Genomic DNA, 27,673 nt, shown 5'->3' with positions numbered 1-27,673 from the left:
CCCCCAGCACTGTGGGGCAGCCTCCACCAGGCCCCCACCCATGTCTCCCACCACCCCCACCCCTCCAGTCACCAGGGGCAGCCTCCACCAGGCCCCCACCCATGTCTCCCACCATCCCCACCCCTCCAGTCACCAGGGGCAGCCTCCACCAGGCCCCCACCCATGTCTCCCACCACCCCCACCACTCCAGTCACCAGGGGCAGCCTCCACCAGGCCCCCACTCATGTCCCCCTGTGCCCCCACCCCCCAGCACTGTGGGGCACCTGCCAGCAGGCCCCCAACCATGTCCCACTCATGTCCCCTTGCACCCCCACCCCCCAGCACTGTGGGGCACCTGCCAGCAGGCCCCCAACCATGTCCCACTCATGTCCCCTTGCACCCCCACCCCCCAGCAGGCCCCCACTCATGTCCCCCTGCACCCCCACCCCCCAGCACTGTGGGGCACCTGCCAGCAGGCCCCCAACCATGTCCCACTCATGTCCCCTTGCACCCCCACCCCCCAGCACTGTGGGGCACCTGCCACCAGGCCCCCAACCATGTCCCACTCATGTCCCCTTGCACCCCCACCCCCAGCACTGTGGGGCACCTGCCAGCAGGCCCCCAACCATGTCTCCCACCACCCCCAGCCCCCAGCAGGCCCCCACTCATGTCCCCCTGCACCCCCACCCCCCAGCACTGTGGGGCAGCCTCCACCAGGCCCCCACCCATGTCTCCCACCACCCCCACCCCTCCAGTCACCAGGGGCAGCCTCCACCAGGCCCCCACCCATGTCTCCCACCACCCCCACCCCTCCAGTCACCAGGGGCAGCCTCCACCAGGCCCCCAACCATGTCTCCCACCACCCCCACCCCCCCAGTCACCAGGGGCAGCCTCCACCAGGCCCCCACCCATGTCTCCCACCACCCCCACCCCTCCAGTCACCAGGGGCAGCCTCCACAAGGCCCCCACCCATGTCTCCCACCACCCCCACCACCCAGTCACCAGGGGCAGCCTCCACCAGGCCCCCACTCATGTCCCCCTGTGCCCCCACCCCCCAGCACTGTGGGGCACCTGCCAGCAGGCCCCCAACCATGTCCCACTCATGTCCCCTTGCACCCCCACCCCCCAGCACTGTGGGGCACCTGCCAGCAGGCCCCCAACCATGTCCCACTCATGTCCCCTTGCACCCCCACCCCCCAGCACTGTGGGGCACCTGCCAGCAGGCCCCCAACCATGTCTCCCACCACCCCCACCCCCCAGCAGGCCCCCACTCATGTCCCCCTGCCCCCAGGTCCTGACGAAACACAATCATGGCAGTAATGGGCAGCATACCCAGCACAAACACCCAGGCAAGGATTGCATCCACCCACATAGTAGATGCAATTACATGATACAACCCCAATGGCAAGTATGTAAATGAACACATGTCCCTCACACACACATACACAATGGGTGCAAGTGAATGTCAAAACCCATATCATGACATGCATGAAACCAATGAGAAAATACCACAAATGTAAGTAATAAATATATGTATCAAAGATGAAAATGAAGTAAAGAAATAAAACACACAACAATGGGGATGACAAAACAAATGGTCCATGTCCGAGAACAAATAGAAAAAATCAAAAAACAAAGGAATTCAAAAAATAATGTAGTCCAAAGCAAAATAATGGGGGGAAAAATAAGGAAAAACCATTGCCTCATGGTGAACACAAATATAAATCCAACAAATGTTTTCCAAACATCAAACTATGTACAAGAATATCCCAGGGTCCATGAGCCCAACACCATAAATTAAACCTACTACTACTAACTAATAATAAAAATATATACAGAAAAGTGGCCATTGTCCGAGCGGTCCAAAAAAAACTTACAAAATAAAGGAAACCTAACACCAACTAACTAAAGAACTATATACAATGGCAGCGGGCAAGTCCTGCGGCTCACTCTGTGATGTTGCCGGCCAGGGCATCCTCGAACTCCATGTCGATGTCCCGGAGGCGGGACTCTGTCCAGGCCCCGAGGTCTCGCAGGGACAACCCCGTGTCCACCTCAAACTCCCTGCGAGCTTCCTCGAGGCACTCAGCCCGCCTCAACGCCCGACGCATGGAGAACTCCGCCCTGACCATGGTGAGCCGCTCCTCTTCCGCCCGCTGCCGCTCCGCACCTATCCGCTGGACCAACTGTTCCCACACGGAAGACACTGCCATCCCAGGGTTCCCCTGCCCTCCGGCCGATGCCTGCCCCTCTGATCTTGATGGCCCCGAGCCATGATGCCTCCCACGTTGACCCTGCTGCTGCCTCCGACGCCACTGCCTCTGCCAGCACGACGGCATCCAGGCTGATGGAATCCACCGATGCCGTCGTGCACGTGCCCTGCCAGATGATGCCGGCACATCCTCCATCTGCAGGGGGACAGTTGCTGGTGTGTCCACCCCTGCTGGACCTTCGACTCCCGACTGTGGCAGGGATGGGGTCCCCACCGAGCTGGCTGCGTTGGTCGGGGCAGGTCCACAGGGGGCCCTGGTGGCATCTGGGCCGGAAGACCGCATGGAGCACGACTGGCGCATAGCCTCCACAGAGGAGGAGAGGGTCGCCAGAAGGCCACACACATGGGCACCATACGTGTACATGGGACCAGCACCCATCCCTCACCCCCACCCATGTCCAGGAACAGAGACTGCCATGCTTCCATGTGTCCATTCCGCACAGAGCCCCCCATGTTGCAATAGAACACATGCACCAACCATGTGGTTCACACATCACTGTACTCACATGCCTGACCATGATGTCCCTGCACACACACATACGTACATGGCCTATGTCACACATACAGGCAGGTATCAGACAACCAGCACACTGCAACATGCCCTGTCTCACACAGTAATGCTTGGCCACTTACCGGCCAACTCCAGATGGGTCTGCCTCCGAAGGATCTGGCCGTGGAGCGCTGGGTCTACGCGTTCCAGGACCCTCATCTGGATGTCACTCAGGTGTGCCCGGCCCCCCTCCGCGAGGCGCCGGGCCTTATTGAGGGTCCTGGACCTCAAGTCCTCCCAGCGCTTCTTGATGTGCTTGATGTCGCGGGTTGCCACCCCCTCCGCGTTGATGGCAACCACTACATCGTCCCAGATCCTCTCCCGTCCTTCCTTGTTGGCGCGTGGTCTTCCGAAGAGGGCATCATAATGCCCCAGGACATGCTCCACCAGGACACCAACTTCCTTCTCACTGAAGCTGGTGGCCCTCTGCCTCTCTGGCTGGGGGTCGCCACTGGTCTCAGATGGTGCTTGCCCCGACATGGCGACCCCCGAGGCAGGCGTGGGTGGGCAACTGGGTCCTGGGGCTGGGCTGTGGAGCGATGGTATCCCAGTCGGGAGTCTACTGTTCCAGCAGGGGTCGACACAGCAACTGGACCCCTGCAGATGGCTGATGTGCAGGCACCAAATGGCAGGGCACGGTGGCAGCAGGCAGGCAGGCAGGCAGGCAGCAGCAGATGGCACCTGGGAGGCTGCTCGGGGCACTGGGGGGCAGTGATTCGGCCTACTGGGCAGGAGCGTGGTCTTCCGTGTGTATTTGTGGCCAGCTTGATACGGAGTGATTTGGCACGTGAAAAATCTGCACGTCAGCGTGTAATTCGTGGTCGCGTGTGGAAAACTGCACGTCCGCGTGTAATGCGCATAATCGCACGTGAAAAACTGCACGTCCGCGTGTAATGCGCGTAATCGCGCCTGAAAAACTGCACGTCCGCGCCTGAAAAACTGCACGTCCGCGTGTAATGCGCGTAATCGCGCGTGAAAAACTGCACGTCCGCGTGTAATGCGCGTAATCGCGCCTGAAAAACTGCACGTCCGCGTGTAATGCGCGTAATCGCGCATGAAAAACTGCACGTCCGCATGTGACGTGACGCGCGCGTGCGTTTCCCTCAGCACGGGTTAAAGGTGAGCGGGCCCAGCAGTTCGCTGTACGTGCCTTCCGTGGAGACCGACGTGTGTTGCTGCTTCCAGTTGTTTCGCGCGCCATCTACTTCACAGCTCTCAAGGACGTATCTCTTCTTTTGGCGGGGGTATTGGCTACGCGTGTTTTTCTGCATCGCGCTAGTCAGACGGTGAGTCGCAAACGCTCCTTTTCCCACTGCCGGTGCCCCTGTGTATTGCACCCATTTTCGATGTCATCGTAGCCTGCGTGTCCCACGCGTACGCGTTATTCGTGTTACTGGGTGCCACCGCGTACTGCGGGAGGTCAAATCCACGCACGTAGGCTGCAGGGTTGCGTGCACGGTTTTACTGCAGTTTTGGGGTGCCTGAGCGTTGCGTGACCCGTCACCACATCACCGGGGTCACATACAGCCTTGCAGGTGCAGGGGGGCTGTTAACATCTTGCTTCCCACCCCCTTCACCCCAATTGCCCAGGACAATCGTGGTGTACACCTCCCATTGGCACCACTCCATCTGTGCCAGCACTATTACATCTGTGCCATGGTTGGGAGGCCACCAAAGGTGAGGGGCGCCTCAGCTGGGCGTACTCCTCGTGGCGGGCGTGGTCGGGGACGTGGCCGTGGTGACCAGGGAGTAGGGGGACTCCAGGGTGTCCAGGGCAGCCACAGAGGGGGAAGAGGCAGGGGTGCGCCACTTGAGCACAATGTTGTGCCATGTGTCGGTGCAGCCATGCCACCACCCCCTGTGGTTCCGGGGGATGCAGCTCCTGCATCTGGCACTGGCACCCGTATGACCCAGCAGTCCGTTCCATCGACTGCCACGGGCCCAAGGGTAGCGGTAGCTGCAGGTGCAGCTGTGGACACCGCCACCCAGGCTCAGGGTCTGCCAGCGCAGGCTGCGTTGGCACTTGAAGAGCCCTTGGTAGATCTCCAACAGGCCAGGGGGGAAACCATAGGGGCACGCCGGGCTGCTCAGACCAAGACACGTGTCCCTGGGGCAGTCATGTCATCTGCTGCCCCGAACAGCCGGGTGTTGGCAAGTGCAGGGGCAGATGCACCCAACAGCACCCCGGTTGTGAGTCTGCCAACCAGGACCGTTGCGGTCAATGACCCTGCCACAGCTGATGTTGCTGCGCAGGGTCCATTAGTGGGCACCCAGCTGCCACTGACACAAGTCAGGCCTTTGGTCATCCCTCCACCTGCCACTCCCTCGGCTCAATCCACCGAACCCACTGGCCATACTGGTCAGGGCGGCATTAGCCAGCCAGGGTCTGCGCCACAGTCCAAGAGGAGGAAGGTTGCACCTGCAGCACAGGCTGGGACCCCACACACAGCCACGACCTCCTGTACGTCGAGGAAGAAGCCTTTCTGTAAGCAGGAACTGGACTTCCTCGTGGACTACGTGCGGGGACACAGCCGTGACATGCTAGTGGGTGCCAATAGTCAGACTACGGCTGCCCAACGTGACACCCACTGGAAGCATGTTGCGGAACATGTCAGTTCATTCGGCCATGAGGTGCGCACAGCGCAGGAGTGCAAAAAGCGCTGGAATGACATCAAGCGCAGCACTAAGGCTAAGCGTGCCTCAAATTACAACTTGACTCTGGTGACTGGCGGTGGGCCTGCACCAGAGGAGGAAGAACTCACTCCGCATGAGGCTCTCGTTGCGGAGTTCATACCACCAGAATTGGTCGAAGGTGTGGGAGAGATGCTGGACTTTGATGCCCAGTCCAGTGAGTGTTAAAGCGTAGTTGTTGAGGACGTGTGTGTTTGACTTGTGGGATGTGTTGTGCATGATTGCTGCTACATGTGACGTGTACATGGTTCTGAGGTGTAAGTAATGCAATGCTACCGTCATGCATGTCTCCTCTGCCTGCATGCGGGACTCCATGTGGGCATGCTCCCTTGCCCCTCCTCCGCCACTCTGCACCCCAGTTCCACCTTTGCACTGGTCTGCTACATTCTTGCCAATGTGTAGTTTCTTGTTCATGTGTCCTGTGTAGATGCTAACTTCCAGCTTAGAAACTGCCAGACATATGCCGTGTGGTACAGCCTTAGTACTCGATGCAGGGTATCCCACTTGTACTGTGCATGGGTCAGATGTCCCGCTGGGACATGAGTGCCCATTCATGCTCCATGTGCATTGCACGCATGCCCCTATGTGTCCTTGACTGGATGAGCACTGTAATATGAGTCCTTGGTTACATACATTGCCTGCCATATTATCGGCCTCCCCATGTCAACTGTGGCTCAGTCCTGCGTTGCACACATGTTTAGGCAATGACAATCTGTGTGGCTCACAGGCCTCAGCCTGTTCAATGGCCAATGACTCTGTCCAACTCTTGTCGTGTCTTCTTCACACGTGGCTGGCCTCCGGATCTTCCATCATGTGTCCTGCCCACTGTCCCAGCATCATTAGCAGTGTTGTAATTTGATTCACATTAAGCTGTTGATGCCAGTCAACACTGCTTGTCAATACACAGGTGTATGGGCAGCCTTTTGATACCATGCTAGGCATCCCTGCTTTGGTACTGGGGTGGAGGGGTGCTTGGCTGCTAGACATGGTACACATTGAATACACAATGCACGTGATGTCTGAATTTGACATTGCACTGCCTTCACATTTCCTGGCACACACCATGGAGTGCTTGTACATGTAGGTAGTGAGTGGCGTACACATTTTCAGCACTGCATAGACCCACTTCCATGCAAACTGCCACCTTTCAACAGGTCTGATCACAGTGGCTATTCTAAGTAGACCCAGCATGCATGCCAGGTCATATGTTGTGTGTCACATGTCTGCCGGATGCCTTTGCTGTCGGTGTGTGTGTGTGTTGTGTGCTTCTGACATGTGTAGTTACCTTTTCCTCTCTATTTTTCAGGTGATGACGCAATGGATGCAGAGGATGGTGTTGTCACGCCAGACACAGGGTTGGTAAGACCACATCAACCCGGCACTAGTGGGGGTCGTGGGGTGGTAGGCCACGAAACCCCCCAAGTGCTGCAGTCCATCCTGTCTCTGGCTGCCTATGAGTCCAGCCTTGATGACGACTCTGACGTCCATGTTGAGTTGGATGACCATCAAGTCCATGTGTCAGGGGTGAGTGATTCTGATGTGGACACTCCTCTGTCTGCGACACCTGCACTGAGGGATCAGACAGTCTTGGTTCCTCCGCCCGTGGTGGATCGGGACGCAGGGTCACCCTCCACACCAGTCACTGATGTGCCTGGGACATCACGTCGACGGGGGCATGTAGTCGTGCAGCCGCAGGCGGTGCCAACACAGCGAGGACCTCCGGTCCTTGGGTCCCGCAGGGGTCAAGCCCGGCAACGCGGTCGCCGCGCGCAACCGCTGTATACTGAGTGGGAGCAAGACATGACTGCCAATTCCGAACGGCAGGGGGCAGCAATGGAGAACATCGCTGACAGCATGGAGCGTGTGGCCCGATCTGTGCTCCCCCCTGCTAGGCAGGTACTTCTCCAGCAGCAGGCGGCACGGTCCACGGCCCGCTCGCTCAGGCTGGGCATGGCGGCCTCAGACAGGGCACGCCAGGCTGAAATGTCGTCTCTGCCTCAAGCAATTGCTGCTCACGCAGAGGCGCACATGGATGCCCTGAGGGAGGAGTATGCCTCCCTCAGATCCACTCTGGGTGTCCTTATGATGTCCCAGAGGCAGCAGGCAGAGGAGAGGTTTGCACAGCTTGAGCGCACCATCTCGGCTGAGCTACAGGCTTGCCGGGAGGTGCAGCGGTTGTCCAGCCAGGCCTTGCAGGAGGAACTCCGTGTTACACGTGCTACCTTGCAAGAGGAAGCACGTGTATCACGTGAGGTTCTGCATGCAGACCTATGTAACATCGCCACACAGAACCAGGCTCACCTGTCCGGCAGACTTGCTGCCGACGAGGGGCAAGCTGCGGCTAGGCGTGGCCAGGCTACTGTGCCACGTCCTCCTTTACAGGATGAGCCAGACTCGGACGACCATCTATCTCCCACATAGGTCGTGCTGTGCAGGCGTTGAGCCCATGGAGGTATTTTTTTTTGGCTCGGCATCATCGCATGTGGATGTTGAGCAGCACCCTGTACCTCCCCCCTCCTGGGTGCCTCCCCTCCCCCCCGGGTCGTATGTGGCCATTTTTGATTTTTCGTTTAGTTTAGTTAGTTAAGTTTCTGTTTGATAGTTAGTTTAAATAGGTAATGTAGGTTTTCCATAGTTAGTGTAATTAGTTAATAGTTGAGTTAGTTTAAAATTTGTAGTCTATTGTGCTTTCATGTGACAGTGCGGTGCCTTGTGGTTTTTGAAGGCATCCACTGTCTGTTCCAGCTGGGCCCTTCATGGTTGTCTTGTGTATGTGTTTGCTGCTTGGGTTCCTTGACTCACATATGCCACTCCTGCCTCCCTTATCCATGGGCTCGCAAGGATGGTTCGGTGTTACAGAATTTTACACAAGGGCTTTGGACTGTCATATCTGTGGCATGTCTGGTGCTTTGTGACTTGTGTTGACACCCCTAGTGGGGATGATTTAGGTGTAATTGTCCACTGTTCAGCTTTTGCTAGACGGGGTGTGTCATGATTAATGTGGACATTGATTGCTATGCATTGTGTATTATGTCTCATTTCTTTCCTGTACACGTGCCTGTTGCAATTCATGCTGTAGATAGTGTTCCACACTTTGGAAGTCAAAGACGGACTGATGGTGTGATTTGTGATGTGACTCTCTGACATGGTCAAGTAATGAGATGCCTGATGAGACACACACAGATCACTTCGATGCATTAATCATTTGTTCCATGCACTTTCTGCAGGGGGATGAGGCACCAGAGCACCTTTGGCAGCAGACATGGCCCATTGGACGACGGAATGCCTGACCCGTTTGTTGGTGCCCACATGCACATGTGTGCACGAGCAGAGCCACAGTGATTGCAGACCCACATCCTAGAACTGCTGACATGTTCCAAGGAACTCCAGGCAAGGTGAGCATCACAGGGGGGCCACGACACAGCAAAGCTTGCACCAGGCGAGTTGCACATGCAGGCTTAGTCACAGCACTGAGGGTGAGCTTAGACGAATATTGGTGTTGAAGCACACAATGCAGCTCAGATGTGTTTGTGGACTGATGGCTGTTGATAGTAGGGTTGTCTGGGACACATGCAGGGGCAGTGGCACATACCCTGCGGTACACCAAGGTTCATTGAGGCACTTGTATCAACCATGTAGCCTTCAGAGACATGGAAAGGGGCAGCTCACAGGGACATACAGCAAGGGACATACTTGGGTGCAGTGCATGTCTATTCCACGTACTTCATGATAAATGCACTGCCAACTTTGTTTTGGTCATGGTGGTACGCAACTTGCTCTGTAGTCATGGCTTGCCATATGGGTCTGTCTGCTTACCCAGGGAACATTGCATGTTGTGTGAATTGTGACACATTGGTGTTCCATTTGCCACGCACCCACCAGCGCCTGACTCACTGCATTGACTGTGTATGACCCGTCACAGGGGTGATGTTATATATGGGTACGAAGTATCGAGCACTGATTGTCTGTTTGTAGAGTAGTTTGTTGCTATGGGGCATGTTTTGTGTTGTGTTTTTGTGTAATTGGCACATACAGGTTGTTGACTGTGTCTCTCTTTGCAGCATTGGAGTGCTCCTGTAACCGGCCCTGAGAGTGCGCAGGCAGGAGGCCAGCACTCAAAACCAGAGCTAAGTGTCTTGTTGTTTTCCTTACAAACTGCCCTGCATAGGCTTGCTGGGGAGTGTACTGATGCATGGATGTATGTGTGGTCCTATTTGGTATGTTTTTTTCCCTAATCACCCGTGATCCTATACAATTATGAAACCTGTACCCTCTACCCGGTGTTCCTGCTTCCCGTGCCTATCCAAGCAACGTTCCCTGACCCTCTTTCCCCACTGGGGTTGCGGATGCCTGTGTAAGCCCCGAACTTGCAGGCGCCAAAACCCTAGAGGGGGTGGTTGGTTCGTACCACTCCTGAGCCTGGACTACAGAATGTCATGACAATGATGTCCAAGTTTGTTTGGATTGTGTATGTGTTCATGCAGGTTGTACATTTTTGTGCATTCCCTAGTTTCATGTGTCATTCCTCCTCCCCTCACCTGCCACTCATTCCAGTCATCCAGTGTGTCTACACCTGTCCCGACTGCATATCCCTGAACCTCATTCCCCACCATGATCTCAGGGGCCTGTGTGAGTTTGACCTTGCAGGCACCCGGGACATGGTGTGGGTGGTTGTTTCATGAGACTCCCGCGCCTGTACAGGGGACCTGTGACAGTACACATCCATTCATTGTGCATCATCCTATGTCATGTACCACACATGTCTCACATCCTGTCGTGACATTGTTCTGCTGTGCTACCTTAGTTGTTGCATCATTGTGGTAGTACTTGGCGTTTGTGAGGTACTGCTACGTCAAGTCATCTACTGGAGGGTGTTTGGGTTCGTTTTCATGCCTTGGATTTTGTGATTTTGTTAATGAGTGTGGATTCTGAGGGTTCAGGCATCTTTTTACACACAAGGTGGGAGATGGACACGAAGGGTAAAGGTGATCCTGTGGCCAGGTGGAAATGAGGGTTGGAGGCTCCATGACCCAGGTGCAGTTGTTCAGCGGGTCATGGTCATTTGCGCGGGAGGGGGGGGTTGTTGTTGATAGTTGCATTGCCCTGCAGTGTGATGGGAACTCTGACATTGTAATGTTGTTGTCCTATGTACATGTTGTGTTCTGCTGATCAATGCCTGTTCATGTGTTGTGTTTTCCTTTCAGGTGCGAGGGGATAGTTGTGGTTTGACATGCTGGGGTGTACACATGGTGGATGTTCACATGTGATGTGTAGGGAACACTGATGGTCACTTGAGTGCACATGCATATGTGGAGTGCATGTCCCTGCAGAACCACACACTTGCACTCGGATGTACTCCATGTACTCCCACCCTTGCATATCCACGTGTACACTGTTTGCCTTCTGGTGCCCACTGTGTCCCGGCAGCACATGTTCTGTGACCGATTATGGTTCCAGTACATGCCAAAAATTTGATGTTTGATGTAGTCTGTCACTTAGATGTGATGCTCAGGGTGTGCATCACACGCAATGGCTGTTCACTGTGCTGTGCGCTGAGCAGTGTGATGCAGGAGTGGGACACTGCACACATGAGCTGCAGTGTTGATTTTGCAATGCATAATGTGCATATAGACAGGCATTCATTGTGATGTTACGTCTACGACTGTTGCAATGCATTTGGAAACGACTTATTTTGGGTGGGACATTTTGTTGGTCTGTCATTTCATCTGATTCCGGGTCAGGCATCATTGTCCGATGCCACTGTACATTTAGGACATGGCAATGTGTACCTTATTGTTACTGCGTCAGTGTATGGGTATTGCTTGCCATGTCATGTTGATGTTTGGGAGGGTTTGAGTGACATGACAGTGATGGCCATGGCCTGTTTTGCAGGTGTGTGTGATGCACACCTTGCATGTCCAGGTCATCCGCTTCTCAGAGCAACTAGCTGGGGGTATGTTTCTCTCCGCAGCAGGGCCCTCCCCCTGGAACAGACTTCCTGGCTGACTTGAACTTGAGGGGAACCATCTCCAGTTCTGGAAGCACCTCAAGACCTTCCTCTTTGCTTCTGCTTACTCTCTGCCTCTCCCTTGCAGAATTCTTCACTGGAACTGCACAGGAGCTGCTACTGGGACACTCTCACCAACCTCGGTCCCTGGCCCAGCCACTGTCCACTTGCACTGCCACCCTGGCAACCCCTGCACTGCAGTACTGTCTCTCTATCCCTACAGCCCTCCCTTCCCAGCACTTGTCTGCACTTATCTTTGCAGTTGCCACCAGGCGACCTATGTATTATTCTTTTGGCCTACTTCCCCTGTACTGGACTCCCCCCCACCCTTCCCCTTGCACTTTTCCCTTCCCCCTACCCCTGCACTTGCACATTCTCAATGACACCTGGCCTAGTAGTACCGTTCTCTGTGTTCCCTTGTTCCCCCCCCCTGCCTCATTGGGCCTTGGAATACTTGTGTATGGCCCATGTCATGTCACATGTCATTTGTGTGCATTTTGGTTGCACAGGATAGCTTGTGTTTAAGTAGCTAGGGATGCAGACGATGTGGCACTTCCATGGCAACTATCTCAGGGTGGTAGGGTTGTGACAGTTGACTGTCACTTTGTCATCATCGATTGTCACCTGGTATGTGCCAGGCCTGTGTGCACTCCGCAGGGGTGGGAGTTTAGGTGAAAAATGTGGCCACAAGCTGGGTCCGGGCTTCCTCGCCACGTGCCCTGTCCCCTCCCATGGGCAGCGCCTGTGCCTGTGGTTGGGGATGTGGGGGCACCACCATGTCCACCGGGACGCCCTGCCGTGTTGCAACATTGTGCAGGACACATGCTGCCACAATGATCCTGCACACTACTGGTGGTGCATAGAGTAGTTGCCCACCAGAGCGGTCAAGGGAGCGGAAACGTGACTTGAGCACTCCGAAAGTGCGCTCCACTATGCCCCTGGTTGCAATATGGGCGGCGTTGTATCTTACCTGGGGTGGTGTGGTGGGGTTCCGGATTGGCGTCATCATGTGGTTGCTCAGAGGGTAGGCACTGTCCCCTGGGGAGGTGATAATAATTGAGATTATTAGGGTTTGGATATTTGTCTGTGTGTGACTTGCATGCATGTGCAAGGGCATTTGTACTGACCTAGGAGCCATGTGTCGCCATGCTGCCCAGCTTCCAGGGCCCGTCTCAGGGCGGACATTCTGTATATGAAACTGTCATGGGTGGAGCCAGGGTAGTTTGCATAGACAGAGGTGATGATTCCCTTTGCATCGCATACCACCTGTACATTGATGGAATGCCAGTGCTTGCGGTTTCGGTAGATGTGCTCAGTGGCCCTAGGTGGACGTAGGGCCACATGGGTGCAATCTATGGCACCGAGCACTTTGGGGAAGTGTGCCACCCTGAAAAAATCCAGGACAACGGCCTGCCTTTCTGCGGGTGTTCTGGGCATGTATATGTGCCTGCGGACTGAGGGGCGCGCTGTCATGATTGCCAGTACCTGGTGTAGGCAGCGTGACTGCGTGGCCTGTGAGACCCCCCCCACTATGGCAGTGGTCCGCTGAAACGACCCAGTGGCCAAAAAATGCAAGACATTGAGCAGCTTCTCCAAGGGGCTCAATGCTTGGGAGCAAAGGGTGGGGGATGTGAGGTCATCTTCCCACTCCCTGACCAGGTCTAGGATGATATGGGGTGGAAACCTATACCTGCCGTAGACCTGGTCGTCAGGCATCCCAAAAAGGCTTGTCCGTGGTGCAAAAATGCGTGCCCTGGCTATTCTCCTCCTCCTGCGGTGTCCCACAATCAGTGCAGCAACAAATGGGGCATTCATCGTCGCTGTATATACGCGTTTGTTGTTTGCGCGCACTTTTATGCTGTGCGCGGGCGCGGGACGCCTCTGTGTGGGCGGACTCGTTGGTTTCCCGTATTCGGGTGTCATCGCGTGTGATCGGAGGGGAGCGAGCGTACACGCGATTGGCCTGGGTACGTGTGTTTCGGGGTGCGCGGGTAGTTCCACACGCCATTGGCCTGGGTACGTGTGTTTCGGGGTGCGCGGGTAGTTCCACACGCCATTGGGCTGGGTACGTGTGTTTCGGGGTGCGCGGGTAGTTCCACACGCCATTGGCCTGGGTACGTGTGTTTCGGGGTGCGCGGGTAGTTCCACACGCCATTGGCCTGGGTACGTGTGTTTCGGGGTGCGCGGGTAGTTCCACACGCCATTGGCCTGGGTACGTGTGTTTCGGGGTGCGCGGGTAGTTCCACTGGCCTGGGTACGTGACGCCATTGGCCTGGGTACGTGTGTTCCGGGGTGCCGTGAACTTTCACACGCGATTGGCTGAAATCCACGTGTGTTCTGTCATCACGTGCAATGAGGGATACTCCCTCGCACGTCACGTCACAGACGCGCTCACGCGCTGAGGGCCTTTGGTCCAATGAAAATGCGTATGCGTGCAGACGCGCTTACGCGCTAAGGGCCTTTCCTCGAATTACACGCTGACGTGCAGAATTTTCACGTGCCAAATCACTCCGTATCAAGCTGGCCACGCGTAAGCACACGGAAGACCACGCTCCTGCCCAGAAGGCCGAACTACTGCCCCCCAGAGCACGCTCCCACCTGCCATCTGCTGCTGCCTGACTGCCTGCTGCCCACGTGCCCTGCCATTTGCTGCCTGCACATCAGCCAGGGGTGCTGTTGGTGTGACCACCCCTGCTGGAACCAAAGACTCCCGACTGGGATTCCATCGCTCCACAGCCCAGCCCCAGGACCCAGTTGCCCACCCACTCCTGCCTCTGGGGTTGTCATGTCGGGGCAAACTCCATCTGTGACCACTGACAACCCCCGGCCAGAGAGGCAGAGGGGCACCAGCTTCAGTGCCACCGAAGTTGGTGTCCTGGTGGAGCAAGTCCTGGGGCAGTATGATGCCCTCTTCGGAAGTTCCCGCGCCGACAAGGAAGGACGGACTCGGATCTGGACTGACATCGTGACTGCCATCAACGCGGAGGGGGTGGCAGTCCGCGACTTCCAACATGTCAAGAAGCGCTGGGAGGACTTCAGGTCCAGGACCCTGAACAAGGCCCGGCGCCTCTTGAAGGCAGCGGATGCCAAGGGGCGCCGGGGCCACTTGTCGGATGAACAGATGGGGGTCCTGGAACACATATCCCCAGCGCTCCACGTCCAGGTCCTTGAGAGGCAGACCCGTCTGGAGTCGAGCGGTGAGTGTACATGCATCCTGATTGTGAGCAGTGCGTGTGGTGATTGTTCAGTAGTGTGCAGGTTGCACATCTGTTTGTATGGGGTCGAGTATGGGTGCGGGTGTACAGGTCCGTGGGGCTGACACATGCGAGGGCTGTAATGTGTGAGACATGGATGGTGCCTGTGTGTGTGGGCTTGCATGCCAAATGCAGTTGTGTGGGCACACAAGTTTGTATGAATGTGTATGTGAGTAGACATGTCCGTGATGTCACGCATGTATGTTGTTTTCAGCTGCATGTATCAGCGCTGTGTACATGTGCATGTGTGTGTATTTGACAAGGGTGCAACAGTGATGCAACATGGATGCATGTGACAGCGGTATGTGGAAGCCTGATGGGCAGATGTGACATGGATGCCCGTCTGAACACTGCGACACTTGGCAGAGGTGTACACATGCATGCAAGTGTGGTGGTGTGTGTACATGTGTGGTGCACTTCCTGTGTTGCATGTGATGTCTGGCTCACCTTTGGCTGCTCATGCTGTTGTATGTGTATGGATGGTGTTGGCAGTTGCGATATGGCTGTGGTATGGCTTGTGTGTGCGAGTTGTAATGACATGTGTGTTGGGGATCATGATGACATGTCTGAGGTTTGCCAATGCCACTCATGTACAACTGTCATGTGTGTATGTGTCCATTGTACATTGCCCTGATGGGTGTGTTTTGTTTCTCCCTGTCTGCAGCGTCAACTGATGAAGAGGGCGGAGAAGGTGCTGTGGAGCACAGCAGCGGGGATCCCACCGCCAGCCGGAGACGCAAGGCCCGGCTCCCCTCCCATGTTGTCATCTCGTCGGGGAGTGAGGAGTCCGGTGCCGCGTCCCAGGCCGCAGCTGCCGGGGGGAGGTCCAAGAGGCGGAGGTTGCAGTTGGACTCCTCGGCAGCAGAAGGGGCAGCTGGGACCCCACAGGGCCCAACGGGGGAAGATGGCACAGAGTCATCCAGGTTGGTGGGGGGTTTGGTGGAGGAGGAGGCCGTGCAAGCACCAGAGACGGGGTCTGGGGGTGGGGATCCCACTGGTGCTAGTGGTGCAGTGCAGGACCAGGGACAGGAGGCAGCACAGGCCGCCGCGGAGGTGCCTGTGTGCAATCCTGTCCCTGATCCTGTCCCTGCATCATCTTGCACCAGCAGGGATGCCTATGTCCAGACCAGTTTTCAGGCAGGGGATGAGCTGACGTCAACTGGCCTTCCTCTGCCTGCGGACGTGGCTATCCAGGCCCGGGTTGAGCCTGTCCTGGCTGGTGTGGCGTTGCGTCAACGGGCCATGCGAGGTGACCTGCAGTCTTTTCATGAAGAGACTGCACGTCATCTCGAATGGCTCGTTGACCACGTCAGCCTGCTGGGACAGGTCACCCAGGCCGGATTCCTCCGTCTGATGGGGCTTGCCACGACCCCCTCCTCAGCTGGACCCCCTACGCGCCAGTCGTCCTCTGTGCCATTTTCCCACCCATCAGTCACCTGGGTGCCCTGTGGAGCTGCCTCTGACGGTGCGGCCAGGCTGGTGGAGGAAGCATCCCTGCCACAGTCGGGAGTCGGACGTCCAGCAGGGGTGGCCACGTCAACGACTGCACCCCAGCCGGCGGAGGATGTGCAGGCAGCAGGAGGCAGTGCAGGGGCAGAGGCACAGCAGCAGCAGCACCATGGTGGGAGCCATGAAGGCTCGGGGCCTTCGACATCGGAGGGGCAGGCATCGGCCGGAGGGCAGGAGGACCCAGGACAAAAAGTGTCTTCCGTGTGGCAGCGGTTGGGCCACGCCATAGATGCGGAGCGGCAGCGGGCGGAAGAGGCACGGCTCTCAATGGTCAGGGCGGAGACCTCCATGCAGAGGGCCCTGAGGCGGGCCGAGTGCCTCGAGGCAATCCGCAGGGGTTTGGAGGTGGACACGTCGACGGCCCTGCGGACCCTCGGGGCCATGGAGGAGGACCGCCTCCGGGACATTGAGGAGGAGTTCGATGATGCCCTGGCCCGGCACATCCAGAAGTGAGCCGTGGAACTAGCCCGCTGCCCTTGTACATAGTTATGTAGGTAGTGTTAGGTTTCATTTTTGTTTTTGTTTCATTTGGACCTTTTGGACATTGGCCACATTTTTGTATATATTTTTTTTATTAGTTAGTGTAGTTAGATAGGTTTCCTTTATTTTGTTGGGATAATGGACCCTGGCTTCTTGCATTGTACATAGTTGTAGACTTGTACATACTTTCTTTTTTAACATTCTCCATGGATCAATGGCTTTTATTTTTATTTCCCATTGGATTTTGTTTTGTGGACATTGACTTTGTACAACATTACTTTGGATTTCAATATATTTTTATTTTTTTTATTTTGAACGGACATGCTTCTTTTCATTTTTTTACATTCACATTTCTGTTTCTTCATTTTTGATTCTATTCATGTTTCCTTTAATACATTATTTTTTTGTTGAACTTCAATGTGTGGTATCTCATTGTTTTCATGCATTTCATGTTATGTGTTTTGAGATTCACTGACACCCATTGGGTGTATGTGAGGGACATGTGTTTGTTTCGGAACTTCCAATTGGTGTTCTGTGATGTGATTGCAAATTATGAGTGGGTGGATGCAATACTCGGGTGGGTGTTTTGCATTTGGGGGCTGACCATAGAGACCAGGGTTCTGGATTGTGATGACATGTTGGGTGGGGAACATGAGTTGGACATGGGTGGGGGCCTGGTGGCAGGTGCCCCACAGTGCTGGGGGGTGGGGGTGCAAGGGGACATGAGTGGGGGCCTGCTGGGGGGTGGGGGTGCAAGGGGACATGGTTGGGGGCCTGGTGGCAGGTGCCCCACAGTGCTGGGGGGTGGGGGTGCAAGGGGACATGAGTGGGGGCCTGCTGGGGGGTGGGGGTGCAAGGGGACATGAGTGGGACATGGTTGGGGGCCTGGTGGAGGCTGCCCCTGGTGACTGGAGGGGTGGGGGTGGTGGGAGACATGGGTGGGGGCCTTGTGGAGGCTGCCCCTGGTGACTGGAGGGGTGGGGGTGGTGGGAGACATGGTTGGGGGCCTGGTGGAGGCTGCCCCTGGTGACTGGAGGGGTGGGGGTGGTGGGAGACATGGGTGGGGGCCTTGTGGAGGCTGCCCCTGGTGACTGGAGGGGTGGGGGTGGTGGGAGACATGGGTGGGGGCCTGGTGGAGGCTGCCCCTGGTGACTGGAGGGGTGGGGGTGGTGGGAGACATGGGTGGGGGCCTGGTGGAGGCTGCCCCTGGTGACTGGGTGGGTGGGGGTGGTGGGAGACATGGGTGGGGGCCTGGTGGAGGCTGCCCCTGGTGACTGGAGGGGTGGGGGTGGTGGGAGACATGGGTGGGGGCCTTGTGGAGGCTGCCCCTGGTGACTGGAGGGGTGGGGGTGCTGGGAGACATGGGTGGGGGCCTGCTGGGGGGTGGGGGTGCAAGGGGACATGTGGCTTGGCTGGGGGGCATGCCCATGGTGGATGGGCTGCCTGCGGGACATGACCAGGGGTGCAGGGTAGTCCCCTGTGGTGTGGGCTGCCTGCAGAGGTCGTGGAGGGGGTAGAGGGGAGACCTGGGAGGACCCACACTGGCAATTCACCTCTTCAACTTCCCGCACACCTCCGTAATACACTGCCCCACTCGCACAGGCCCAATCGCGTGTAGTATTTCTCGCGCACCCCTGAAATCCACGTACCCAGGCCAATCGCGTGTAGAATTTCTCGCGCACCCCTGAAATCCACGTACCCAGCCCAATCGCGTGTAGAATTTCTCGCGCACCCCTGAAATCCACGTACCCAGCCCAATCGCGTGTAGATTTTCTCGCGCACCCCTGAAATCCACGTACCCAGGCCAATCGCGTGTAGAATTTCTCGCGCACCCCTGAAATCCACGTACCCAGCCCAATCGCGTGTAGAATTTCTCGCGCACCCCTGAAATCCACGTACCCAGCCCAATCGCGTGTAGAATTTCTCGCGCACCCCTGTAATACACGTACCCAGGCCAATCGCGTGTAGAATTTCTCGCGCACCCCTGAAATCCACGTACACAGGCCAATCGCGTGTAGTATTTCTCGCGCACCCCTGAAATCCACGTACCCAGGCCAATCGCGTGTAGAATTTCTCGCGCACCCCTGAAATCCACGTACCCAGCCCAATCGCGTGTAGAATTTCTCGCGCACCCCTGAAATCCACGTACCCAGCCCAATCGCGTGTAGATTTTCTCGCGCACCCCTGAAATCCACGTACCCAGGCCAATCGCGTGTAGAATTTCTCGCGCACCCCTGAAATCCACGTACCCAGCCCAATCGCGTGTAGAATTTCTCGCGCACCCCTGAAATCCACGTACCCAGCCCAATCGCGTGTAGATTTTCTCGCGCACCCCTGTAATACACGTACCCAGGCCAATCACATGTAGAATTTCTCGCGCACCCCTGAAATCCACGTACACAGGCCAATCGCGTGTAGTATTTCTCGCGCACCCCTGAAATCCACGTACCCAGGCCAATCGCGTGTAGAATTTCTCGCGCACCCCTGTAATCCACGTACCCAGGCCAATCGCGTGTAGAATTTCTCGCGCACCCCTGAAATCCACGTACCCAGCCCAATCGCGTGTAGAATTTCTCGCGCACCCCTGTAATCCACGTACCCAGGCCAATCGCGTGTAGAATTTCTCGCGCACCCCTGAAATCCACGTACCCAGCCCAATCGCGTGTAGAATTTCTCGCGCACCCCTGAAATCCACGTACACAGGCCAATCGCGTGTAGTATTTCTCGCGCACCCCTGAAATCCACGTACCCAGGCCAATCGCGTGTAGATTTTCTCGCGCACCCCTGTAATACACGTACCCAGGCCAATCGCGTGTAGAATTTCTCGCACACCCCTGAAATACACCCTCCCCGCTCTGCGTTTGCTGCTGCCCTTTGCGCTGGATTGGGGATTTTGATGGCTTTTCCCTGCGCAAGGGGCGTTCTTGGGGGCGTAACTGACGCTGCTGCAGGGTCGCTGCGCCACTCTGCGCCACGGCTGGTTGTGGATGTTGGAATCCATGAATACGCTGTGCGCCTGAATGTGTTTCGGCGCACGCGGCTGGCGCAGACTACCGCACGCGCACACTGTGCGCCAGCCGCGTGCGCCACTTGTGCGCCGAATTCTATGAATTGGCCCCTAGTTTCTTAAGGCTGCGTTATTGCATGTTAGGAGATAGAATAAATAATGATATACTTATTTTGCAATTTGTATAAGGTAAATGGCAGAAACTGTATAGAAAAGCATTGAATGCATGCAATTGTGAAGGTGTGGGTAATAAAGCAGAAGGATGTGATGTACAGGTAGTGGTGTTATTTCAGCTGGGAGCTTTTCAATGATAGTGTCTATCTGTGTGAGTGTATAGAGATGCATGAACTTATCCTGGCTGCGTCTAATTTTACAATACAACACTAAGTGTTTTTCTACAATTATACTGTTATTTCTCCCATCTTTTAATATTATTATTTTTTAGATAGTTGTGTGTGTAAAAAAAGAATTTAGATAGAAAACAGGTTTGGAAGTGACAGTTCATTATAGCAGATGGGAAAAATAACAGTATGTTCATTTTATAGGTTATACAGGTTAAGTGGCAGTTACTCTGTTTATATGTATTTATAAGAACAGTGAAACAGTTTAGGACATGTACTCTGCATAAAATATGGATACCCGTAGTTTGTATTCATGCATGTGGATATGCATGCAGCTGCAAGTAGAAATCTTGGAGACTTGTACAGTAGTTATTGTAGTAGGTGTTTTCCAATGACATGAGACTTGCACTCAGAGTGATCAACAGTACTTTTGAAGTGCTGAACTCTGATGATGGAGTTAGATGTAGAGGTCTTGGATGTGATTGGTGGATCGTTGTGTGACTGCTTAGGTGTATCCAATGAGGGAATGGCACAGAGAGCGAAGTGGAAAGGGTAGAAGGATTGTCTAAGAGTTACACGCTCCGCGGACACCGCTGCTGTCCGCGGACAGAGCGTGCCACATCCAGGGTTTTCCAGCAAATCCAGCATGGAAAGGGGACTGTAGGGATTAGCCAATCAGGTGTTGAGGTTGTGTATTTGTGTTGAAAGAGGCTGTGTGTAGTGAAGATAGCAGAGGTGGAGAAAGTCAGGGTGTTGGTGGTTGGAGATATGTTTGTGCATGTTTTACAGCAGTATGTAGGCATGTGGCAAACAATGTTGATGTTAAAGGAGTGGAGATGGTGTGGAGCACTGTGCCTGATTGCAATGTACAGGGAATTGTACAAGTTTGTGAAGATATGTGCAGGACGAACAGTCCACATGTGGTAGTTTTGCACTGTGGTGCTTTGCATTTGGGCTATGTCAGTGCTCCTACTTTGTTGGCAGATATGTAACACTTGGTTCAAGCAGTGATGAAAAGCCTCCCAAATGTCAAAGTAATTTTTTCTGGATTAGTATGTAGGGCAATATGGGACAATAATTCTGTTTTCTGTCCTCAGCAAAACATTGCTAGGTGTGCAATCAACCGAGGCATGTGTGCTTTCATGCTTAGAGCTGGTATGTTCTTCTGTAATAATGAGAATATTGATTCCAGTAATGCTGTTTATTTTAAAGAAGATGGCATTTCTTTATCTTTTACGGGAAATGCCATGCTGTTTTTGGAATGTAAGGGTTGCTTTGGAGAGGGTTATGTGAAGATTTTAGAAGTAAAGTAAGAAGAAAAAGAATACAAAATAACAGGTGTCTGTCAAGCATCTCCAAAAAAAAAAAACGGAGCCAACCTCAAAGGGGAAATGGGGCACACTATTTCTATTTAAATTCACCACGCTCAGATTTTCGATATGTCCGCAGACATGGCCAGAAAAACATCACCAGATACAAATCTCACATGCGTTTACCAAATACAGGAAAACACAATGACCCTCATACAGAGATGGGGGGGGCCACACCTTGACTAATATAGGATACCAGGTTACTGGGCTTTTCCAAAGTTCCCTCTACCAATGTGTTAAGTCAAGGGAGGTGGCAGCCATAAGCTAAGTATGAGTAAATTGATTTAGCTAAAAGATGTCGCTCTACCTCCTTAAGTGGCTGGTGCTGGAGTGACGAATTTAGCCAAATTCGTAAGTATGAGAAAAACACACAAGCCCCTGACCAATCCCTTGCTACATTCAATCTCATTTGCATGCCTCCCCACCCCAAATTCCCCGGATGTAATACGTGGTGTCCTGGAACTACCGCCATGTCCGCGAATGTATCGTAACATGGACAGCCCTTCTACCATTTCCACTTCACTCTCTGTGCCATTCCCTCATTGGATGTAGCTAAGAAATCACATGACCATCCACCAATCAAATCCACGACCTCTACATGTAACTGCATCATCATAGACCAGCACTGCAAATGTACGGTGAATCTCTCGGACTACAAGTCTCATACCATTGGCAAGCACGATCTACGAGAAATACTAGACAAATCTCCAAGATTTCTACTTGCAGCTTCATCCATATCCATATGCATGAACACAAACTACAGGTATGCATATTTTCTATACAGTACATGAACACATTTTCTAACCGACTTTTACCTTGTATAATCTGTAAAATGAATCTACAATCATTTTTTCATTATCCTAAAATGAACTGTGACTTACAAACCTTTGTACCATTTAATTTCTTCGTACACACACACACACGCAAATAATGTTAAACTAATCTTTTTCAAATGAAATATATAGACTACATATAATCAAACAAAATTACATGCACACTCTATGATCATATCTCAAAGAATAATATTTGTACAAACACATATTTGGTTTTACTTTTTTTAGTTTATATAATTACTTACATTTATATAGGACAAGCAGGCTATGACATTCACTCACTATTATGTGGAAAAGCAGGCTATGACATGGACTCACTATTACGTGGAAAAGCTTAGTTGCAGGAATAGTGGTATACAGTGGTACATTATGAATTTAACAAGCCATAGTGAAGATATTTTCTTTCCTACAGTTAGTCATAAAATAGTTTTAATGGTTTTAAGGAAGGCGCTGAGCATTTCAATTTAAAAAATCTATGTCTAAATTCTAAAAAGAGTGCTATATACAAACCAAATTACTAATTTCTTTCTTTTACAATTGCAGTGAAGACCATTCTCCTGAAAAGAAGCAGCCGAATTGGAACTACAAAGAACAACTAAGAAGCAAACTGCTCATTTTAGAAAAAAAGTAAGTAGAATGTTACCATAATATTTGAATTATTACTCACACTGTAAGCTTAATTCATGCTATTTCTGTGCCTAAAAATAGAGATTCTGCACCATTCTGGCCAAAAATGCCCCCTTCTTAAACAGTGATTTACTGGCAGAATGGCCCACAAATTCCTATTTTTCGACACACAAATTACCCAACTCAGCCGCTAGAATTTATATGTTGTAGAAAAAACAACAGTTTTAATTGTATAGCTTTAGATATACTATTTATACTTCTCCATACCACTAGCTTACTTTTTTCTGTCATCTGAACCCCAGTTCAGTAACACATTAATTCAAGAATAGCCATCCCTACTAGTTGTACTTCCCAATGCACAATCACACACCATTACATACATCTTTATCACCTTACTCAAACACTCATGCACACACCACACATGCATTGCAGAATACCCCAACCCATACCTTCTGTATTTTTTTCAACAGACCCTAAAGAATGCCTACCAAAAAGCAACTCCGTAGAAAGGGACGAAGAAGTAGAGCAAATGAAAAGAAAAGTCTCCAACATAAACATCATTCTATAGCAGAATTTGTAAAAAAAATTTGAAACACAACAGCTAATACAGTCATGTAGTGAAACAGAAGAAGTTTCTAGTACAAAAACTTTCCCGCCTCTATCAAAAAGTAAAACAACCCAAAAAACAATTAACAGAAAATCAACTATCACTACAAATAAAACTTCTTCTATAAATCTTGATATAGTACAAAGTAAGCATACCAAGAAAGGTATTTTAGCCAAAATGTTCTGTCACAAAGTCCTTCAAAATCTTATGAAAACAGGAGAGAAACCAGGTTCAAGACTTCAAACCTATCGTAGGAAAGTAATCTTAGAAGCGTTGATAGACAGTGCACTTCTTCTCAAAACAAAGTTATTTATTTTAGTGTTAAACAGAATGAAACCACTAACAAAACTAATAACTAAATTACAAAAAAGACTTCTCAATAAACGAAATGTCAACAGAAATAACTTCTTAAATATCTGTGGAGGTGAATGGAGTCACACTACAACCACAGAACCATATTTTAATGAAGAAGCCTACAAACAAAAGCAAACAAATACAATTGCCATACATAGCAGTGGTCGAGGTTATGAAAAAGTTAATAATACCATAATGGAACAAGAAGAACTCCTCACAAAAATATGCCCTGAAAATGTAGATTTACCCCTCCATTCAACTGAATCAGAACATCCAGTGTACAAATGGCCATGCACGTCAATGTGTAACATTCCCAAAAAAATGTTCAAGCCTTTACGCCAATTCCTCAATCAATGTGTGAAAAGCAAAGACAAAATCAAAATTAAACTACTGCAAAATATGCATGCTTGTCCAATACGCAAGTACACAGGACTACAAGGACATTCCTTGGCCTGCATTACAGGACCTACTTGCAAAACACCCTTCCATGATATCAAAAGGATATCAACACATCATGCAAGTATAAGAAATCTAGTTTATAAACTGTACTATGCTAAAAGTCCTGCTTTTGTACTAGCCAATTTAAATAACATTCTTCTACATGGTACAGCAAAAGACCTCCTAGAAGAAATCGACTATATCCAGACAAAATATTTTGGAAGTGAAACCCACTTACAAGATGAATTAGCTGTCAACCAACTTCGTAACAATTCTGCACATGACAACCTTTCACTACAGACATACAAAAAAGAAATACTAAAATTTGAAAGTACTTCAGCTGAAGTACCAAACCATGTGTGTGTATGTTGGTGCAGAACTTTATATAAAAGTAGCACAACAACTATGGACCTATTATACAAAATAGAAGACAATGAAGATTCTAAATGGTTTGAATTAGCTCTCTACCTTATAGCAGAAAACAAATACGAAATAACTGACCCCATAATACTTTGCAGTTACTGCACTACAAAACTTGACAACAACCAAACTCCTTCACGTGCTATCACAAATAACTTGGAATTGTATCCACTACCTAAACCCCTTCAACAACTTAATTTATATGAGAGCATCATAATTCAAACAGTGCACCCATTTCAAGCAATAATACGCCTTCAATCAAAAACTGCAAAATTACCTCCCTCTGAATTAGTGAAAGGTATTCGTGGAAAAGTAGTGTATTTACCATTAGATCTAAAAGAAAATGTGCACACTCTCGGAGTGCAACGTCCAATGCAGCAATCTTTAATTATCTTGGTAAATGGAGTACCTACAAAAAACAAAAAAAATTGGCAACAACTGGTAGATTTACATAAAGTTAGAGAAGCCCTACAATATCTTAAAGAGAACAATGGATATTACAAAGAAGTTAATATTGAAGAAAACTTGCAAGATACAAGTGAAATAATTGAACAGACACAAGAAGCTGGTCAATTTGAGCTCCTAGATCCTGCTACAATATCAAACACTTTAGACCATTATACAATTCATCCATTGCACTCTAATGACACCATAGAAGATGCACTGGAAACGTACCAAATGCATCAAACAAAAGGATCACCAATCAGCATATGGGAAAAAAGTATAGAAGCACATGCTTTTCCTCTACTCTTTCCTACTGGCAAAGGAGGAAGATACGATGATAGACCTATTCAAATATCAGCATCAGAATATCGCTCATTACGAATGTATTCTGAAGATCCCAGATTTCGACAAAATATAGAATACATATTCCACCTACTCTTTGAAAGTGAACTAGCAACTTTATGTTACAGAGTTGCACACATATTAAAATCAGGATCACACTTTCAAAATATTACAGCTACACAATTATTACAAAAAGTTCAACAAAAAGATGATGTTTTACAAGCAAATCTTACAAATCTATTAGCAAATATGCGTGGTACTAAAGAGTACTGGTTTCGACGTCATGGAGATGTACGTTGTATGATCAGAAACCTTGGCCCATCGACTTGGTTTGTTACATTAAGTTGCGCAGAATATGCATGGGAAGATTTACATGCTTTCCTACGCATATCAAACGAAAACAAAACAAACATAGATATACTAACACCTGGGGAACTTTGTTCACAGGAACCTGTTAATGTTTCACGATATTTTCACCATCGCTTCATTGCTATGCTACATTTTATTTGTAACAAAACTGTTCCTCCCCTTGGAGAAGTGCAACACTTCTTTTGGAGAAAAGAATACCAAGCCAGAGGAGCACCACATATCCACATGCTTTTATGGATTAATGATGCTCCTAAATTTGGTCAAGACAGTGATGCCACTGTTTTACAGTTTATTAAGAAATATGTCACTTGTGAAATTCCATCAGAATCCACTAATAGTGGTCTTCATGCAAACATTTTACAATTCCAAAGACACAAATGTGCCAAATATTGTCGTCGCAAATACAAAAACAAAGAGAAATACTACACCAAATGCCGATTTGGTTTCCCTAGACCAGTCACAAATACAGGTCAAGTGAGCAACCTCATGTCTTCAGTTAGACATAGTGTTAAAGGTAAGTCACCTAAAAATACAAATTGCATAAAAAGAAAAGAAGGAGAAAAATATATCAATGATTACAATGCAATCATTGCCTACTTATGGAATGCAAACATAGACGTGCAGTACATTGCAGACAATTCTACTGCAGTTGCACGATATGTCACACCATACTTAACCAAATCAGAGAAGACAGAGCTCCAAGGCCTCTGGAATGACCTGTCATCAGATAAAACAGTGTCTCGGAAATTATACAGCTTGGGCATAAAAATGCTGTCCCATAGAGAATGTGGATCCTATGAAGCAGCTGATCGATTAACTGGTACTGCATTGTATGGTAAATCTGCAAATATAGTATGGCTAAGTCTTGGTCCAGCTAAATCTAGAAAAAGAGTTCTAAAATCATACGAAGATATAGAAACAATAGCCAAACATGATCCCAACAGCCAAGACATTTTAAAAAACAATTTATTGGACATATACTACCCAAACAGGAGTACCACTTTGGAAACCATGAGTCTATACCCCAGAGCCCAAAACTACACATACAAAAATAATATAAAACCTGATGAACAAAACCGTAAATACAAAGTGACAAACTGTGAAGGCAGCTTAGTAAAACTCACCAAACCAAATTTAATTAACCATATCAAATTGTCATTAAAGACTCCTCAACATAAAGAAGTATATTACATGTCCCTGCTACAACTCTTTAAACCATGGAGAAAAGAAGAAGAAATACTAGATAACTATGACTCATATGAAGATGCTTTCAAAGCAAATGAAAGCAGTATAACTGATGTAAACTTTGCACAGTACAAAACAATGTTGCACAATGAACAGCAACACGAAGAAGAACTCCAGGCCCAACTAAATAAGGACACTCCTGACAGTAGTCAATCATCTGTCACAGGAAGCCAAGAACCACTGGGAGACCCACTAATAACAAATGAGGCAGAATTAGCTATGATAGAAGTGCAAAACACCATGTGTCAGTATGAAGATAATGAAGACTTAACTATACTAGAATCAAAGCTAAACAATGAGCAACGTACCATTTTTCAAGAAGTAACAAAATAAATTGCACATGGTGTACAACATGAAAACAAAGAATGCACCTGTCAAAATTACAAACCTATACTATTGTATGTCAGTGGTGAAGCTGGTTCTGGCAAAACATTCCTAATCAAAATCATCAGTAAGTTCCTTCAACAATTCACAAACAACAAACTGTCAGCTATTGTCACTGCCCCCATAGGTTTAGCTGCCTACAACATAGGT

Source organism: Ambystoma mexicanum, chromosome 2q, assembly GCF_040938575.1.
Source record: "Ambystoma mexicanum isolate Mex_15411 chromosome 2q, UKY_AmexF1_1, whole genome shotgun sequence".
Classification (NCBI taxonomy): Eukaryota; Metazoa; Chordata; class Amphibia; order Caudata; family Ambystomatidae; genus Ambystoma; species Ambystoma mexicanum.
Note: the sequence above shows the minus strand (reverse complement) of the source record.